We start from the raw sequence: 22,397 nt of genomic DNA, 5'->3' as shown, positions 1-22,397 counted from the left end.
ATGTAGTTCATTATTAATATACTTAATGATATGTTTACTTATCATAATATCATATTAAATATATATATAACCATATATATGTCATCATACAGTTTTTACAAGTTTTAACGTTCATGAATCACCGGTCAACTTGGGTGGTCAATTGTCTATATGAAACCTATTTCAATTAATCAAGTCTTAACAAGTTTGATTACTTAATATGTTGGAAACACTTAATCATGTAAATAACAATTTCATTTAATATATATATAAACATGGAAAAGTTCGGGTCACTACAACGCTATTTTTAATCATTGTAAGTTATGTTCAACCTTTTTAAATTAATATCTCATAGCTAAGTTATTATTATGCTTATTTAATGCCGAAGTAATCATGATGTTGGACTAAATATTAAAATTGGGTAATTGGGCTTTGTACCATAATTGGGGTTTGGATAAAAGAATGACACTTGTGGAAATTAGACTATGGGCTATTAATGGGTTTTATATTAACTTAACGATACCTCGTTAATTTAATATAAAGGTTATAATTTGACATATTTATATATAACCACATACGCTTGACTGGATACGGTGGGCGGGATATCTATAAATACCAATAATTGTCCATTTTACCGGACACGGGACTGGATTAATAGTTAATGGACTAGTTAAAACAGGGGTGGATTACATTCAAGGGTAATTGGTGTAATTGTTAACAAAGTAGTAAAACCTTAGATTGTAGTGACCCGAACTTTTCCATGTTTATATATATTAATTGAGATTGATGTTTACATGATTAAATGTTTCCAACATGTTAAGCAATCAAACTTGTTAAGACTTGATTAATTGAAATAGGTTTCATATAGACAATTGACCACCCAAGTTGACCGGTGATTCACGAACGTTAAAACTTGTAAAAAACTATATTATGATAAGTAAACATATCATTAATTATATTAACAATGAACTACATATGTAAAAACAAGACTACTAACTTAATGATTTTGAAACGAGACATATATGTAACGTTTATCGTTGTAACGACATTTAATGTATATATATCATATTAAGAGATATTCGTACATCATAATATCATGATAATATAATAATTTAAAATCTCTTTTGTTATTATAAACATTGGGTTAACAACATTTAACAAGATCGTTAACCTAAAGGTTTCAAAACAACACTTACATGTAACGACTAACGATGACTTAACGACTCAGTTAAAATGTATATACATGTAGTGTTTTAATATGTATTTATACACTTTTGAAAGACTTCAATACACTTATCAAAATACTTCTACTTAACAAAAATGCTTACAATTACATTCTCGTTCAGTTTCATCAACAATTCTACTCGTATGCACCCGTATTCGTACTCGTACAATACACAGCTTTTAGATGTATGTACTATTGGTATATACACTCCAATGATCAGCTCTTAGCAGCCCATGTGAGACACCTAACACATGTGGGAACCATCATTTGGCAACTAGCATGAAATATCTCATAAGATTACAAAAATATGAGTAATCATTCATGACTTATTTACATGAAAACAAAATTACATATCCTTTATATCTAATCCATACACCAACGACCAAAAACACCTACAAACACTTTCATTCTTCAATTTTCTTCATCTAATTGAACTCTCTCAAGTTCTATCTTCAAGTTCTAAGTGTTCTTCATAAATTCCAAAAGTTCTAGTTTCATAAAATCAAGAATACTTTCAAGTTTGCTAGCTCACTTCCAATCTTGTAAGGTGATCATCCAACCTCAAGAAATCTTTGTTTCTTACAGTAGGTTATCATTCTAATACCAGGTAATAATCATATTCAAACTTTGGTTCAATTTCTATAACTATAACAATCTTATTTCAAATGATGATCTTACTTGAACTTGTTTTCGTGTCATGATTTTGCTTCAAGAACTTTGAGCCATCCAAGGATCCATTGAAGCTAGATCCATTTTTCTCTTTTCCAGTAGGTTCATCCAAGGAACTTAAGGTAGTAATGATGTTCATAACATCATTCGATTCATACATATAAAGCTATCTTATTCGAAGGTTTAAACTTGTAATCACTAGAACATAGTTTAGTTAATTCTAAACTTGTTCGCAAACAAAAGTTAATCCTTCTAACTTGACTTTTAAAATCAACTAAACACATGTTCTATATCTATATGATATGCTAACTTAATGATTTAAAACCTGGAAACACGAAAAACACCGTAAAACCGGATTTACGCCGTCGTAGTAACACCGCGGGCTGTTTTGGGTTAGTTAATTAAAAACTATGATAAACTTTGATTTTAAAGTTGTTATTCTGAAAAAAATGATTTTTATTATGAACATGAAACTATATCCAAAAATTATGATTAAACTCAAAGTGGAAGTATGTTTTCTAAAATGGTCATCTAGACGTCGTTCTTTCGACTGAAATGACTACCTTTACAAAAACGACTTGTAACTTATTTTTCCCACTATAAACCTATACTTTTCTGTTTAGATTCATAAAATAGAGTTCAATATGAAACCATAGCAATTTGATTCACTCAAAACGGATTTAAAATGAAGAAGTTATGGGTAAAACAAGATTGGATAATTTTTCTCATTTTAGCTACGTGAAAATTGGTAACAAATCTATTCCAACCATAACTTAATCAACTTGTATTGTATATTATGTAATCTTGAGATACCATAGACACGTATACAATGTTTCGACCTATCATGTAGACACATCTATATATATTTCGGAACAACCATAGACACTCTATATGTGAATGTTGGAGTTAGCTATACAGGGTTGAGGTTGATTCCAAAATATATATAGTTTGAGTTGTGATCAATACTGAGATACGTATACACTGGGTCGTGGATTGATTCAAGATAATATTTATCGATTTATTTCTGTACATCTAACTGTGGACAACTAGTTGTAGGTCACTAACGAGGACAGCTGACTTAATAAACTTAAAACATCAAAATATATTAAAAGTGTTGTAAATATATTTTGAACATACTTTGATATATATGTATATATTGTTATAGGTTCGTGAATCAACCAGTGGCCAAGTCTTACTTCCCGACGAAGTAAAAATCTGTGAAAGTGAGTTATAGTCCCACTTTTAAAATCTAATATTTTTGGGATGAGAATACATGCAGGTTTTATAAATGATTTACAAAATAGACACAAGTACGTGAAACTACATTCTATGGTTGAATTATCGAAATCGAATATGCCCCTTTTTATTAAGTCTGGTAATCTAAGAATTAGGGAACAGACACCCTAATTGACGCGAATCCTAAAGATAGATCTATTGGGCCTAACAAACCCCATCCAAAGTACCGGATGCTTTAGTACTTCGAAATTTATATCATATCCGAAGGGTGTCCCGGAATGATGGGGATATTCTTATATATGCATCTTGTTATTGTCGGTTACCAGGTGTTCACCATATGAATGATTTTTATCTCTATGTATGGGATGTGTATTGAAATATGAAATCTTGTGGTCTATTGTTACGATTTGATATATATAGGTTAAACCTATAACTCACCAACATTTTTGTTGACGTTTTAAGCATGTTTATTCTCAGGTGATTATTAAGAGCTTCCGCTGTCGCATACTTAAATAAGGACAAGATTTGGAGTCCATGCTTGTATGATATTGTGTAAAAACTGCATTCAAGAAACTTATTTTGTTGTAACATATTTGTATTGTAAACCATTATGTAATGGTCGTGTGTAAACAGGATATTTTAGATTATCATTATTTGATAATCTACGTAAAGCTTTTTAAACCTTTATTGATGAAATAAAGATTATGGTTTGTTTAAAAATGAATGCAGTCTTTGAAAAACGTCTCATATAGAGGTCAAAACCTCGCAACGAAATCAATTAATATGGAACGTTTTTAATCAATAAGAACGGGACATTTCAGTTGGTATCCGAGCGTTGGTCTTAGAGAACCAGAAAATTTGCATTAGTGTGTCTTATCGAGTTTGTTAGGATGCATTAGTGAGTCTGGACTTCGACCGTGTTTTCTTTAAAAATGATTGCTTAACATTTTTGTTGGAAACTATATATTTTTAACATATGAATATTATGTGATATATTAATCTCTTAACGTGTTTGATATTATGTGATAGATGTCTACCTCTAGAACAAGTCCCATTGACTCACCTAATAATAATGAAGAGTCAAATGTAAATTGGAATGATTTGTGGACTGATTCACAAGTTCCCGAAGAGGAACCGGAAGAAGAGTCGGAACCGGAAGAAGAATCGGAACCGGAAGAAGAATCGGAACCGGATGAAGAAATAGAACCGGTGGGGGAAATAATAAAACGGTTAAGTAAAAGAAAATCCTCAACCAACCGACCAAAGTTAATTATGGTCAATGGTGTTTCCGCCAAGGAAGCAAAATATTGGGAGGATTACCAATTCTCCGATGAATCGGATTTCGACGAGAATTCCGATGATGTTATAGAAATTACCCCAACTGAATTTAAAAAGGCAAAAGAAAATAATAAGGGAAAGGGCATAAAAATAGAGAAATCTAATTCCAACCCCGATGAACTTTATATGTATCGTCAACCCCCGAAGTCCTTAAGTTGTAACAATGACCCGGGAACCTCTAAACCACCAGGTTTTTCTAAACCAATGTGGACAACGACGGTTCGTATTAGGGGAACATCATATATCCCTAGAAACTTGGCAAAACGAACCAAAACCGAAGAAGAAGAAACGAGCGAGTCGGAATAAGATAGTTGTATTCGTGTGGTGTAATATATGGAATATAGTGTTCTTATGCTTTATGATATATGTAAAAATTGCTTGTATTAATAAGTATTTTTTTTTATGAATCTAACTCTTGTCTATTTTACAGTTTAAAAATACAAAATGGATAGACAACCCAATATTTTAAGAGACCTACCCGGAGACATGATTGATGAAATCTTGTCTAGAGTCGGCCAGAATTCTTCGGCACAACTATTTAAGGCGAGATCAGTTTGTAAGACATTCGAAGAACGTTCCAAGAATGTCTTGGTTTATAAGAGACTTTCGTTTGAAAGATGGGGGATATCACATTGGGAAACCCATAAGTTACGATGTGTTTACTTTGACGCATATATTGCGGGGAACCCAAATGCTATTTTACGCAACGGGTTAAGAAATTATTTTGACTCAATATATCCGAATATTGGACTTCGTGATTTAGAAAAAGCGGCTAACATGCAACATAAAGAAGCATGTTATGCTTACGGATTAGTAATGTTCGCTTCTCACCAAAGTGAGAACAAGAACATCGGGCTACAACTATTAAACAAAACGTTTCCACAAGTGACGGAGTCGGTAATTGGGGTAAGAAATGAGGTTTTTAGATTATTACGGGACTGTTGGACATTACGTAACCCTCGTCCCTTTGATGACGTTACAACACGCTGTCTTATCAACGGCCATAACGGTTATGTTGCACAAGACCAAGGATGGGAAGTAGTCCTAGTAAAACCAGAATGCATGACTTGTTTCTGGACGTATGAATTACGTGTCTTTATTGCCTTTGCCGAACGACTTGTGTACTAGCTAGAATTGTCTTCACAACTATCTTGTATCAAAGTTATTGTGTGCTATATTTCATGCTTTATGAAAAATAAGCGGTATTGTAAGTTTGTAAAATATTGTATAAAAGTTTGAACGCGAAATATTATTACAATCAGTTTTTCATATAGAATTGTAGTAGTTGAATTGTATATTAGCTACTAAGTATGAACTTAACGGGTAGGTACTACCCGAATTTAAACTTATAAAACGCTAATATGAAGAAAAAGCTTTTATAAATGAGTTCATATTATGCTACGAAATACTATTAACTACTCTTAATATTCTGTATGATTAACTTGTTCCATTTAACTATTTTGAAGGAAATGGCACCGACTACTCGACACACCGTGAATATGAATGAAGAGGAATTCCGTACTTTTCTAGCTTCAAACATAGCCGCAGTACAGGCTGCGCTACATACCAACAATAACCTTGGATCTAGCAGTACAGGAAATCGTGTAGGATGCACCTACAAAGAATTCACTGCCTGCAAACCTTTGGAATTTGATGGAACCGAAGGACCGATCGGATTGAAACGGTGGACCGAGAAGGTTGAATCGGTGTTTGCCATAAGTAAGTGTACTGAAGAGGACAAAGTGAAGTACGCTACGCATACCTTCACAGGTTCTGCGTTAACATGGTGGAATACCTATCTAGAGCAAGTGGGACAAGATGATGCGTACGCACTACCGTGGTCAGCATTCAAGCACTTGATGAACGAGAAGTACCGTCCCAGAACCGAGGTCAATAAGCTCAAGACAGAACTTAGAGGGTTACGAACCCAAGGAATTGATATTACCACGTACGAAAGACGATTCACAGAATTGTGCCTATTGTGTCCGGGAGCATTCGAAGATGAGGAAGAGAAGATCGACGCGTTTGTGAAAGGATTACCGGAAAGAATCCAAGAAGATATAAGTTCACACGAGCCCGCCTCCATACAACAGGCATGTAGAATGGCTCACAAACTAGTGAACCAGATTGAAGAAAGAATTAAAGAACAGACTGCTGAAGAGGCCAATGTGAAGCAAGTCAAAAGAAAGTGGGAGGAAAATGGTGATAAGAATCACCAATACAACAACAACAGCAATTACAACAATAATCGCAACAATTATCCCAACAATCGCAACATCAATCGCAACTACAACAAACGGCCCAACAACAACAACAACAACAACAACAACAGCAACTACAACAATCATCCCAACAACAATAATAACCGCAACAACAACAACAATCAGAAGCAGCTATGCCAAAGGTGTGAAAAGAATCACTCGGGGTTCTGCACCAAATTTTGCAACAAGTGTAAAAGAAATGGTCATAGCGCGGCGAAGTGTGAGGTCTACGGACCAGGGGTTAATAGAATGAAAGGAACAAATGGTGTCGGAACGAGTAATGGCGGAGCAAGTAGTGTCGGAGCAAGTTATGCCAATGTAGTTTGTTATAAATGTGGAAAACCAGGCCACATTATTAGAAATTGCCCGAACCAGGAGAACACGAATGGACAAGGCCGTGGAAGAGTTTTCAATATTAATGCGGTAGAGGCACAGGAAGACCCGGAGCTTGTTACGGGTACGTTTCTTATTGACAATAAATCTGCTTACGTTTTATTTGATTCGGGTGCGGATAGAAGCTATATGAGTAGAGATTTTTGTGCTAAATTAAGTTGTCCATTGACGCCTTTGGATAGTAAATTTTTACTCGAATTAGCAAATGGTAAATTAATTTCAGCAGATAATATATGTCGAAATCGAGAAATTAAACTGGTTAGCGAAACATTTAAGATTGATTTGATACCAGTAGAGTTAGGGAGTTTTGATGTGATAATCGGTATGGACTGGTTGAAAGAAGTGAAAGCGGAGATCGTTTGTTACAAAAATGCAATTCGCATTATACGAGAAAAAGGAAAACCCTTAATGGTGTACGGAGAAAAGGGCAACACGAAGCTACATCTTATTAGTAATTTGAAGGCACAAAAACTAATAAGAAAAGGTTGCTATGCTGTTCTAGCACACGTCGAGAAAGTACAAACTGAAGAAAAGAGCATCAATGATGTTCCCATTGCAAAAGAATTTCCCGATGTATTTCCGAAAGAATTACCGGGATTACCCCCACATCGATCCGTTGAATTTCAAATAGATCTTATACCAGGAGCTGCACCAATAGCTCGTGCTCCTTACAGACTCGCACCCAGCGAGATGAAGGAACTGCAAAGCCAATTACAAGAACTTTTAGAGCGTGGTTTCATTCGACCAAGCACATCACCGTGGGGAGCTCCTGTTTTGTTTGTCAAGAAGAAAGATGGTACATTCAGGTTGTGTATCGACTACCGAGAGTTGAACAAACTTACCATCAAGAACCGCTACCCACTACCGAGAATCGACGACTTATTTGATCAACTACAAGGCTCGTCTGTTTATTCAAAGATTGACTTACGTTCCGGGTATCATCAAATGCGGGTGAAAGAAGATGATATTCCAAAGACTGCTTTCAGAACACGTTACGGTCATTACGAGTTTATGGTCATGCCGTTTGGTTTAACTAATGCACCAGCTGTGTTCATGGACCTTATGAACCGAGTGTGTGGACCATACCTTGACAAGTTTGTCATTGTTTTCATTGATGACATACTTATTTACTCAAAGAATGACCAAGAACACGGTGAACATTTGAGAAAAGTGTTAGAAGTATTGAGGAAGGAAGAATTGTACGCTAAGTTTTCAAAGTGTGCATTTTGGTTGGAAGAAGTTCAATTCCTCGGTCACATAGTGAACAAAGAAGGTATTAAGGTGGATCCGGCAAAGATAGAAACTGTTGAAAAGTGGGAAACCCCGAAAACTCCGAAACACATACGCCAGTTTTTAGGACTAGCTGGTTACTACAGAAGGTTCATCCAAGACTTTTCCAGAATAGCAAAACCCTTGACTGCATTAACGCATAAAGGGAAGAAATTTGAATGGAATGATGAACAAGAGAAAGCGTTTCAGTTATTGAAGAAAAAGCTAACTACGGCACCTATATTGTCATTGCCTGAAGGGAATGATGATTTTGTGATTTATTGTGACGCATCAAAGCAAGGTCTCGGTTGTGTATTAATGCAACGAACGAAGGTGATTGCTTATGCGTCTAGACAATTGAAGATTCACGAACAAAATTATACGACGCATGATTTGGAATTAGGCGCGGTTGTTTTTGCATTAAAGACTTGGAGGCACTACTTATATGGGGTCAAAAGTATTATATATACCGACCACAAAAGTCTTCAACACATATTTAATCAGAAACAACTGAATATGAGGCAGCGTAGGTGGATTGAATTATTGAATGATTACGATTTTGAGATTCGTTACCACCCGGGGAAGGCAAATGTGGTAGCCGATGCCTTGAGCAGGAAGGATAGAGAACCCATTCGAGTAAAATCTATGAATATAATGATTCATAATAACATTACTACTCAAATAAAGGAGGCGCAACAAGGAGTTTTAAAAGAGGGAAATTTAAAGGATGAAATACCCAAAGGATCGGAGAAACATCTTAATATTCGGGAAGACGGAACCCGGTATAGGGCTGAAAGGATTTGGGTACCAAAATTTGGAGATATGAGAGAAATGGTACTTAGAGAAGCTCATAAAACCAGATACTCAATACATCCTGGAACGGGGAAGATGTACAAGGATCTCAAGAAACATTTTTGGTGGCCGGGTATGAAAGCCGATGTTGCTAAATACGTAGGAGAATGTTTGACGTGTTCTAAGGTCAAAGCTGAGCATCAGAAACCATCAGGTCTACTTCAACAACCCGAAATCCCGGAATGGAAATGGGAAAACATTACCATGGATTTCATCACTAAATTGCCAAAGACTGCAAGTGGTTTTGATACTATTTGGGTAATAGTTGATCGTCTCACCAAATCAGCACACTTCCTACCAATAAGAGAAGATGACAAGATGGAGAAGTTAGCACGACTGTATTTGAAGGAAGTCATCTCCAGACATGGAATACCAATCTCTATTATCTCTGATAGGGATGGCAGATTTATTTCAAGATTCTGGCAGACATTACAGCAAGCATTAGGAACTCGTCTAGACATGAGTACTGCCTATCATCCACAAACTGATGGGCAGAGCGAAAGGACGATACAAACGCTTGAAGACATGCTACGAGCATGTGTTATTGATTTCGGAAACAGTTGGGATCGACATCTACCGTTAGCAGAATTTTCCTACAACAACAGCTACCATTCAAGCATTGAGATGGCGCCGTTTGAAGCACTTTATGGTAGAAAGTGCAGGTCTCCAATTTGTTGGAGTGAGGTGGGGGATAGACAGATTACGGGTCCGGAGATTATACAAGAAACTACCGAGAAGATCATCCAAATTCAACAACGGTTGAAAACCGCCCAAAGTCGACAAAAGAGCTACGCTGACATTAAAAGAAAAGATATAGAATTTGAAATTGGAGAGATGGTCATGCTTAAAGTTTCACCTTGGAAAGGCGTTGTTCGATTTGGTAAACGAGGGAAATTAAATCCAAGGTATATTGGACCATTCAAGATTATTGATCGTGTCGGACCAGTAGCTTACCGACTTGAGTTACCTCAACAACTCGCGGCTGTACATAACACTTTCCACGTCTCGAATTTGAAGAAATGTTTTGCTAAAGAAGATCTCACTATTCCGTTAGATGAAATCCAAATCAACGAAAAACTCCAATTCATCGAAGAACCCGTCGAAATAATGGATCGTGAGGTTAAAAGACTTAAGCAAAACAAGATACCAATTGTTAAGGTTCGATGGAATGCTCGTAGAGGACCCGAGTTCACCTGGGAGCGTGAAGATCAGATGAAGAAGAAATACCCGCATCTATTTCCAGAAGATTCGTCAACACCTTCAACAGCTTAAAATTTCGGGACGAAATTTATTTAACGGGTAGGTACTGTAGTGACCCGAACTTTTCCATGTTTATATATATTAATTGAGATTGATGTTTACATGATTAAATGTTTCCAACATGTTAAGCAATCAAACTTGTTAAGACTTGATTAATTGAAATAGGTTTCATATAGACAATTGACCACCCAAGTTGACCGGTGATTCACGAACGTTAAAACTTGTAAAAAAACTATATGATGACATATATATGGTTATATATATAGTTAAAATGATATTATGATAAGTAAACATATCATTAATTATATTAACAATGAACTACATATGTAAAAACAAGACTACTAACTTAATGATTTTGAAACGAGACATATATGTAACGTTTATCGTTGTAACGACATTTAATGTATATATATCATATTAAGAGATATTCGTACATCATAATATCATGATAATATAATAATTTAAAATCTCTTTTGTTATTATAAACATTGGGTTAACAACATTTAACAAGATCGTTAACCTAAAGGTTTCAAAACAACACTTACATGTAACGACTAACGATGACTTAACGACTCAGTTAAAATGTATATACATGTAGTGTTTTAATATGTATTTATACACTTTTGAAAGACTTCAATACACTTATCAAAATACTTCTACTTAACAAAAATGCTTACAATTACATTCTCGTTCAGTTTCATCAACAATTCTACTCGTATGCACCCGTATTCGTACTCGTACAATACACAGCTTTTAGATGTATGTACTATTGGTATATACACTCCAATGATCAGCTCTTAGCAGCCCATGTGAGTCACCTAACACATGTGGGAACCATCATTTGGCAACTAGCATGAAATATCTCATAAGATTACAAAAATATGAGTAATCATTCATGACTTATTTACATGAAAACAAAATTACATATCCTTTATATCTAATCCATACACCAACGACCAAAAACACCTACAAACACTTTCATTCTTCAATTTTCTTCATCTAATTGAACTCTCTCAAGTTCTATCTTCAAGTTCTATCTTCAAGTTCTAAGTGTTCTTCATAAATTCCAAAAGTTCTAGTTTCATAAAATCAAGAATACTTTCAAGTTTGCTAGCTCACTTCCAATCTTGTAAGGTGATCATCCAACCTCAAGAAATCTTTGTTTCTTACAGTAGGTTATCATTCTAATACCAGGTAATAATCATATTCAAACTTTGGTTCAATTTCTATAACTATAACAATCTTATTTCAAATGATGATCTTACTTGAACTTGTTTTCGTGTCATGATTTTGCTTCAAGAACTTTGAGCCATCCAAGGATCCATTGAAGCTAGATCCATTTTTCTCTTTTCCAGTAGGTTCATCCAAGGAACTTAAGGTAGTAATGATGTTCATAACATCATTCGATTCATACATATAAAGCTATCTTATTCGAAGGTTTAAACTTGTAATCACTAGAACATAGTTTAGTTAATTCTAAACTTGTTCGCAAACAAAAGTTAATCCTTCTAACTTGACTTTTAAAATCAACTAAACACATGTTCTATATCTATATGATATGCTAACTTAATGATTTAAAACCTGGAAACACGAAAAACACCGTAAAACCGGATTTACGCCGTCGTAGTAACACCGCGGGCTGTTTTGGGTTAGTTAATTAAAAACTATGATAAACTTTGATTTTAAAGTTGTTATTCTGAAAAAAATGATTTTTATTATGAACATGAAACTATATCCAAAAATTATGATTAAACTCAAAGTGGAAGTATGTTTTCTAAAATGGTCATCTAGACGTCGTTCTTTCGACTGAAATGACTACCTTTACAAAAACGACTTGTAACTTATTTTTCCCACTATAAACCTATACTTTTCTGTTTAGATTCATAAAATAGAGTTCAATATGAAACCATAGCAATTTGATTCACTCAAAACGGATTTAAAATGAAGAAGTTATGGGTAAAACAAGATTGGATAATTTTTCTCATTTTAGCTACGTGAAAATTGGTAACAAATCTATTCCAACCATAACTTAATCAACTTGTATTGTATATTATGTAATCTTGAGATACCATAGACACGTATACAATGTTTCGACCTATCATGTCGACACATCTATATATATTTCGGAACAACCATAGACACTCTATATGTGAATGTTGGAGTTAGCTATACAGGGTTGAGGTTGATTCCAAAATATATATAGTTTGAGTTGTGATCAATACTGAGATACGTATACACTGGGTCGTGGATTGATTCAAGATAATATTTATCGATTTATTTCTGTACATCTAACTGTGGACAACTAGTTGTAGGTCGCTAACGAGGACAGCTGACTTAATAAACTTAAAACATCAAAATATATTAAAAGTGTTGTAAATATATTTTGAACATACTTTGATATATATGTATATATTGTTATAGGTTCGTGAATCAACCAGTGGCCAAGTCTTACTTCCCGACGAAGTAAAAATCTGTGAAAGTGAGTTATAGTCCCACTTTTAAAATCTAATATTTTTGGGATGAGAATACATGCAGGTTTTATAAATGATTTACAAAATAGACACAAGTACGTGAAACTACATTCTATGGTTGAATTATCGAAATCGAATATGCCCCTTTTTATTAAGTCTGGTAATCTAAGAATTAGGGAACAGACACCCTAATTGACGCGAATCCTAAAGATAGATCTATTGGGCCTAACAAACCCCATCCAAAGTACCGGATGCTTTAGTACTTCGAAATTTATATCATATCCGAAGGGTGTCCCGGAATGATGGGGATATTCTTATATATGCATCTTGTTATTGTCGGTTACCAGGTGTTCACCATATGAATGATTTTTATCTCTATGTATGGGATGTGTATTGAAATATGAAATCTTGTGGTCTATTGTTACGATTTGATATATATAGGTTAAACCTATAACTCACCAACATTTTTGTTGACGTTTTAAGCATGTTTATTCTCAGGTGATTATTAAGAGCTTCCGCTGTCGCATACTTAAATAAGGACAAGATTTGGAGTCCATGCTTGTATGATATTGTGTAAAAACTGCATTCAAGAAACTTATTTTGTTGTAACATATTTGTATTGTAAACCATTATGTAATGGTCGTGTGTAAACAGGATATTTTAGATTATCATTATTTGATAATCTACGTAAAGCTTTTTAAACCTTTATTGATGAAATAAAGATTATGGTTTGTTTAAAAATGAATGCAGTCTTTAAAAAACGTCTCATATAGAGGTCAAAACCTCGCAACGAAATCAATTAATATGGAACGTTTTTAATCAATAAGAACGGGACATTTCATAGATTATACGCAGTCAATAACCTGGTGTATTCATTAAACAAAGTATTAAGACCTTGTTACAATTCGAGTCCCCAATTAGTTGGAATATTTGAATTCGGGAATAAGAATAATTTGACGAAGACTTTCGCATTTTATGATTATGACTGATGGACTATTATGGACAAATCTGTATGGACGTATTGAATAATCCAGGATAAAGGACAATTAACCCATGATAATAAACTAAAATCAACACGTCAAACATCATGATTATGGAAGTTTAAATAAGCATAATTCCTTTATTTCATATTTAATTGCACTTTTAAGTATCGCACTTTTATTTACTGTCATTTTATTTAATTGCACTTTTAATTATCGTACTTTTTAATTATTGCACTTTTCTTTATCGCAATTTCATTATCGTTATTTACTTTACGCTTTAAATTAAGTCTTTTACATTTTTAATTTTTTTTTACATTAGGTTTTAACTGCGACTAAAGTTTTAAAATCGACAAACCGGTCATTAAACGGTAAAAACCCCCTTTTATAATAATAATACTACTTATATATATTTATATATTTACAAATATAGTTTTAAAAATATAGCGTTAAACTTGGCGAGTTCCCTGTGGACGAACCGGACTTACTAAAAACTACACTACTGTACGATTAGGTACACTGCCTATAAGTGTTGTAGCAAGGTTTAGGTATATCCACTCTATAAATAAATAAATAACTTGTGTAAAATTGTATCGTATTTAATAGTATTTTCCTTGTAAAAATATAACTATTTCGTATACACCTCTACGCACATCAACATGTATATACATTTTAACTGAGTCGTTATGTCATCGTTAGTCGTTACATGTAAGTGTTGTTTTGAAATATTTAAGTTAACGATCTCATTTAATGTTGTTAACCCAATGTTTATTATATCTAATGAGATGTTAAATTATTACATTATAATGATATTATGATGTATGAATATATCTTAATGTGATATATATACATTAAAATGTCGTTACAACGATAATCGTAACATATATGTCTCGTTTCGAAATTCTTAAGTTAGTAGTCTTGTTTTATATATGTAGTTCATTGTTAACATACTTAATGATATATATAATTATCATTTTATCATGTTAAATATAGTGTAACAATATCTTAATATGATACATACGTATTTAGTAAGACGCTGTTATAACGATAATCGTTATATATATCGTTTCGAGTTTCTTAACTTAGTAGTCTCATTTTTATGTATATAACTCATTATTAATATACCTAATGAGATACTTACTTATCATAATATCATGTTAACTATATATATATATATATATATATATATATATATATATATATATATATATATATATATATATATATATATATATATATATATATATATATATATATATATATATATATATATATATATATCATCATATAGTTTTTACAAGTTTTAACGTTCGTGAATCGCCGGTCAATTTGGGTGGGCAATTGTCTACATGAAACCTCTTTCAATTAATCAAGTCTTAACAAGTTTGATTGGTTAACATGTTGGAAACATTTAATCATGCAAATATAGTTTTCATTTAATATATATAATCATGGAAAAGTTCGGGTCACTACAGTATATGCTTCGGAGTTTTCGGGATTTCCAAATTTTCAACGATTTCAATCTTTGATGGATCAACCTGAATACCTTCTTTGTTCACTACGTGACCGAGGAATTGAACTTCTTTCAACCAAAATACACACTTTAAAAACTTAGCTTTCAATTTTTCATTCCTCAACAATTCTAGCACTTTTCTCAAATGTTCTCCGTACTCTTGATCATTCTTTGAGTAAATAAGTATGTCATCGATGAAAACAATGCCAAACTTATCAAGGTATGGTCCACACACTCGGTTCATGAGGTCCATGAACACAGCTGGTGCGTTAGTAAATCCAAACGGCATAACCATAAACTCATAATGACCGTAACGAGTTCTAAAAGCAGTCTTCGGAATATCATCCTCCTTCTCCCGTATTTGATGATACCCTGAACGTAAATTAATCTTCGAGTAAACCGATGAACCTTGTAAATGATCAAATAAGTCATCGATTCTCGGTAGTGGATAACGGTTCTTGATGGTAAGTTTGTTCAACTCTCGGTCGACAATACATAACCTAAATGTACCATCCTTCTTTTTGACAAACAACACCGGAGCTCCCCACGGTGTTGTACTTAGTCGAATGAAACCACGTTCTAAAAGTTCTTGTAATTGGCTTTGTAATTCCTTCATTTCGCTGGGTGCGAGTCTGTAAGGAGAACGACCTATCGGTGCAGCTCCTGGTACAAGATCTATTTGAAATTCAACAGATCGGTGTGGTGGTAGTCCAAGTAATTCTTTCAGAAATACATCGGGAAATTCTTTTGCAACGGGAACATCATTGATGTTCTTTTCTTCGGAATTTATTTTCTCGACGTGTGCTATAACGGCATAGCAACCTTTTCTTATTAGCTTTTGCGCCTTCAAGTTACTAATAAGACTTAACTTCGCGTTGCTCTTCTCTCCGTACACTATTAAAGGTTTTCCTTTTTCTCGTACAATACGAATTGCATTTTCGTAACGTACGACCTCTGCTCTCTCCTTTTTCAACCAGTCCATGCCAATTATCACATCAACACTCTCTAACTCTACTAGTATCAAATCAATCTTAAACGTTTCGCTAACCAGTTTAATTTCTCGATTCTGACATATTTTATCTGCTGTAATTAATTTACCGTTTGCTAATTCGAGTAAAAATTTATTATCCAAAGGTGTCAATGGACAACTTAATTTAGCACAAAAAACTCTACTCATATAGCTTCTATCCGCACCAGAATCAAATAAAACATAAGCAGATTTATTGTCAATAAGAAACGTACCCGTAACAAGCTCCGGGTCTTCCTGCGCTTCTGTCGCATTAATATTGAAAACTCTTCCGCGGCCTTGCCAATTAGTATTCTCTTGGTTTGGGCAATTTCTAATAATGTGGCCAGGTTTTCCACATCCATAACATACTACGGCGGCATTATTTGTACCGACATTATTTGTTCCTTTAATTTTGTTATTCGTCAGTCCGTAGACCTCACATTTCACCGCACCATGACCATTTCTATTACACTTGGTGCAAAATGTCGTGCCGAACCCATTCGGATGGTACTCTTCACACCTTTGGCATGGATGTTTTTGCTTCTTGTTGTTATAGGGATTGTTATTGTTGTTGCGGTTGTTATTGTTGTTGGAATGATTGTTGTAGTAGTTGTTGTTGTTGGTATGGTTGTTGTTGCGTTTGTTGTTGTGAAAAGTGGTGCGATTGTAGTTGTGATTGTTGAAGCGATAGTTACTGTTGTTGTGTTGGTGACCCTTGTCACTGTTTTCTTCCCATTTTCTCTTGACTTGTTTCATGTTGGCTTCTTCGGCCGCCCGCTCTTTAATTCTTCCTTCAATCTGGTTTATGAGTTTGTGAGCCATTCGACTTGCCTTTTGTATGGAGGTGGGCTCGTTTGAACTCACATCTTCCTGAATCCTTTCTGGTAACCCTTTTACAAACGCGTCGATCTGCTCTTCTTCATCTTCGAACACTCTTGGACACAATAGGCACAACTCTATGAATCGTCGTTCGTATGTGGTAATATCGAATCCTTGCGTTCGTAATCCTCTAAGCTCTACCTTGAGTTTATTGACCTCAATTCTGGGACGGTACTGCTCATTCATCATGTGTTTGAATGCTGACCATGGTACTGCGTAAGCAGCATCTTGTCCCACTTGCTTGAGATAGGTGTTCCACCATGTTAACACGGTACATGTGAAGGTATACGTAGCGTACTTTACCCTGTCTTCTTCAGTACATTTAATTATGGCAAACACCTATTTGACCTTCTCGGTCCACCATTTTAAAACGATTGGACCTACGGTTCCATCGAATTCCAGAGGTTTACAGGCAGTGAATTCTTTGTAGGAGCAACCTACACGATTTCTTGTGGTGTTAGTTCCATTGCTAGATTCAGAGTTATGGTTGTTTTGCATCGCAGTTTGTTCTGCGGCTATGTTTGCTGCAAGGAAAACACGGAAGTCTTCCTCGCTTATTGATGTCGTGCGAGGTGTACGTGAAATACTATATATTTTTGATACGAAAAGTGATACAAACTACACAAGTTTTAATTATTTTTTTACAAAATGGATATACCTAAACCTTGCTACAACACTATAGGCAGTGTACCTAATCGTAGAGTAGTATAGTTTTTAGTAAGTCCGGTTCGTTCCACAGGGAGCGGGCTTATTGCACACTATATTTTTAAACAACTATATTTGTACAAAATATATAAATATATATATAATAATATATAAAAGGGGGTTTACCATTTAATGACCGGTTTGTCGATTTATATTTTAAGCGAAGCGTAAAGTAAATGACGATATTTAACTAACAATATAAAATAAATAACAATAAATAAAATGACAATAAATAAAAGTACGAGGAAAAATGAAATAAAATATATTATGCTTATTTAAGCTTTCGTAACCATGATGTTTGACGTTTTGTATAACGACCCTCATTTTTCCATTCTATATTTTTCCAATATTAAATGCCCAAACAATATAATCAAAACTTAATGATTAAACTTTAATCAACAATTGTTAAGTATTAAGAGTTAGAAAACATATTAATTAACTTTGTACAATAATTGACAAGTTAATAAAAGATGAAAATAATAAACTGTTAGTCGACACTCACTGCTAATTAAAATTTATGCATTTATGTAATATTATAACTGATAACCTATAAGTAATAAATAAAAATTGACATTTATATAAATAATAAAACAATTGAGAACTAAATATATACAAGTCATGAATTAGTAAAAAGAAAATAATACTTATCATGTAGTAAATGTAAAAAATAATAATAGTAATAATAGTAATAATAATGAGACTAAAGAATCTTAAACAATTACATCCTTATGTTGACTAAAAATTAAAATAATATATATATAAACTAGTACCACCTATTGTTGACTAAAAACTATAAAATAAAATAAAATCATTAATTAGAACATCCTTATGTTGACTAACACTCTAATACTTGCACTATATAAACTCCTAGTTTCTCATTCACAAATCACACCAAAATCCTCTCTCAAAAACAATCTCTCCCTCTCCCTCTCTTGTGGTATTCGGATCTTCAAGCTTGTTCTTCGTGTTCTTCAAGAATCTTCAAGGAGTTCTTCAAGATTTTTAAGGCTTTGATCTTCCATCTTCATCGTGTTCATCTTTTCTTTGTTAATTATCTTGAATCTTCAAAGGTATAACATAAACCCTAAACTATTTACATAAACTTTAATCTTTGTTAATTCATATTCATATTATAAACTTGTTATCCATAAACACACCTAGATTTATATATACATATATACATGTAAAAAAAAATATATATATATTTTTATATATACATATACATATTAAAACCTTAAACCCTAATACTACTTATACTAGTACTTAACATGTATATACTATTACTATTACTAGCACCTATAACCTACTACTTATATTGTAGCACACAAACATTTTGGGATATGTATTAGAGATGTATAGATCTTCGAACTTTCTTGACGAATGGTTTCTACGAGATTCTAGGCAGAGGGTTTGGACTTCCGATTTAAAGGGTCCTATGGCTCAAGCCCCTAGATCTAAATTAGCCATTCGAAGGGAAAGGGGTGATTGGAAGCTTATCTAATACGGCAAGTATCCTAAAATGGAAACACTCATAAAAGTAGAAACTCTCTAGTCATAGAAACTTAGTAAAATAAGAAACTTTCTAAAAATAGAAACTTTATAAAAATAGTAACTTACTAGGAATAGAAACTTAGTAAAACAAACTATACTTAAACACATACTTAAACTTAAACATGGGCAAAACACTTAACTACTCTTAAATGTCAATAGGTTGACTTTCCTGCTCACTCGTTCAACTCTCTATTCTGAGGAATAACTCTCTCTACTTACTAAGGTGATTTTTATAGCCCCACTTTACTTGAGCTCAATTTACTTTTTATACTTATTGGGGTGAGACACATGCTGCTTTTACTATTTACAATTTAGACACAAGTACCAACTAAAACTATGCTATACCCGGCTATGTCCGACTAAGTCCCTACAGTGATATTTTTAGGTGCTGCGGCATGCTTAGTTATTGGGGGTAGGCCTATCGGGAGTAACGTCCCCGATACATTTGATGTTATCTTTGTATTACTTGATAATGAAATTTAAACCGACAAGGACAGACACAACTTGTCATGGGGTAAACTTGAACGTTTAGTCTAAATATCACGCACTGGCATAACTTTTGGATCTGCGAGATCTACTTTTTGATCCTGCGGGAGATCAACCTTACAAATTAAATCTTGTGGTCTAAAACAAACGGTCAAACTTATTTGTTAAACCTATGAACTTCACTCAACCTTTTGGTTGACACTTTAGCATGTTTTGTCTCAGGTGCTGTTTGATTCAAGCTCTTATACTTACTGCTTATGTGATGCTACTTGGACATAGGATCAAGAGATATCGCATTTATTACTTCTGCATGTGAACATTTCCATTATTGTTATTCCTATCATTGTAACTACGTTTCATTTTCCGCTGCGTGCTCAATAAAGTTTGTTTTATCATTTAGTATTGTTCTCGTATATTATAATATGTTGGTTGATTTGATATTAAGTCACATTTCACCCAGGCCCTAACTGGGGGTGTGACAGATTGGTATCAGAGCAAACCAGGCTGTTATAGAGAACCAGGATTGCATTTTTATGTGTGCCTTACTTGTTAGCTAGGGTGCCTTAGCAATCTAGGAAACTATAACCTTTCCTGCCTTGGACTTAAAGCACTTAGGATTGTCGTATAATCTTAACAATTATGCTTTAATAAACTTGACTCAAAGATTCTAATCAAGGTCTCTTTCCTAATGATAGGATGTCAAGCTCAAGCGTTAACAAGTCCAACAAAGCAACTCACAACCCTACCACCGAAGTAGGTGTTGGACACTCTTCAACTTCGAGACCAGTTCGAAGTCCTCTTTATAATCCTGCTTCACCACCGCTGAATTATAGCCCGAATACTATTTTAGATTCACATGGGTCTCCTCAATACTACCCAACTCCGAGAACCCAAGATAAGGGAAAACGGCATGAAGAAGTTGGTCCATCAAGGAAGAGAGCCCGATCTCCTTTTTATGATGGTCCTAAGTATGAAATCATGAGATTACGAAACGATACCGAGAGAAACATTGGAGGTCTACTTCGCCACATGGAAAGAGCGGATCGTCGAATGAAGAAACTTATGAAAGAAAACGTCGAGCTAAGAAAGGAGTTGCTGATGCTAAAGTGCGAGGAAGAACGCAACACTCGCTGGGGAAAGCAATCACTTGCTTACCTCAAGGAGGATGTTGATGTTCGAATGAAAATGGAGAAAGGTCGAGTCGACGAACAACTTGCCATAAGAGAGTACAACACTAATGCCGTAAACAGTCGTGTTACCAACCTTTATGACAACTTCGAGTATCTCTATGAGAAACAAAAGTCGAAAAATGAGAAAGTTGAGGAGTTTATGAAGAAGGTTGGAGACGAAATATGAAGACTACTTCAATCTTAATATTTCCTAGTTATTTTTCCTATTTTCCATCTATGTAAAGGCTGTGCCTTAAACAATTTCTATTTCCGAATCGTGTAATAAAGGCTTATTTAATGCCTCGTTCTAATAATATAAAGTGTTTTATTAATATCATGCGATATCAATACTTTAGTTTATTCATACTTGTGATTACTCAAACTTATAACTTGTTAAACTTATCAAATATATGTTCACTTTTATGTAGTGACATCATGGTTCGTCCAGCTGCACCTACCGTTAACAACGTTGTGTTAACTACTGAGCAATTCCAACAGTTACTCGCTGCTGCCCAAGGCAACGCCCAAGCTAATCATGCTAATACTCAACCAAAACCTTGTTCCTACAAGGACTTTACAAACTGTCACCCTCCCGCTTTTAAGGGAAACGAAGAAGCTGTCGAACTAGTTCGTTGGTTCGAAAAGATGGAATCTATTTTCCGTATTTGCAACTGTGGTGATGATGATCGAGTAAAGTATGCCACTAGCTCGTTGGGTGGTAATGCTTTAACTTGGTGGACTGCTTATGCCAAGTCCGTAGGAATTGATAATGCTAATGCAATTCCATGGGACGAACTCAAAAGTATGATGGTCAACAAATTCTGCCCAAGGAGTCAAGTTCAGAAGCTTGAAGCTGAGTTCTGGGAACTCAGGGTCAAGGGTACTGACATTGAGAATTATACCAATCGTTATCTGGAGCTTTCTACTCTATGTCCTGAAATGTTTCCTACTGAAGCTAGAAGAATTGAGCGGTATATTGAAGGTCTTCCCGAGGATGTTCAAGGGAATGTTATTGCTGCTGAGAAGGTTACTTTGGATGCTGTGATTCTCATGGCACAAAATCTCATGTTGGCCAAGAGAAGAAGGGCGTCGGTCAATAAGCAAGTTGAAACCAAGGGTAATGATGGTAAGAGGAAGTTTGAGCCGTCTCAA

Source organism: Rutidosis leptorrhynchoides, chromosome 11 (genome assembly GCF_046630445.1).
Source record: "Rutidosis leptorrhynchoides isolate AG116_Rl617_1_P2 chromosome 11, CSIRO_AGI_Rlap_v1, whole genome shotgun sequence".
Taxonomy (NCBI): Eukaryota; Viridiplantae; Streptophyta; class Magnoliopsida; order Asterales; family Asteraceae; genus Rutidosis; species Rutidosis leptorrhynchoides.
Note: the sequence above shows the minus strand (reverse complement) of the source record.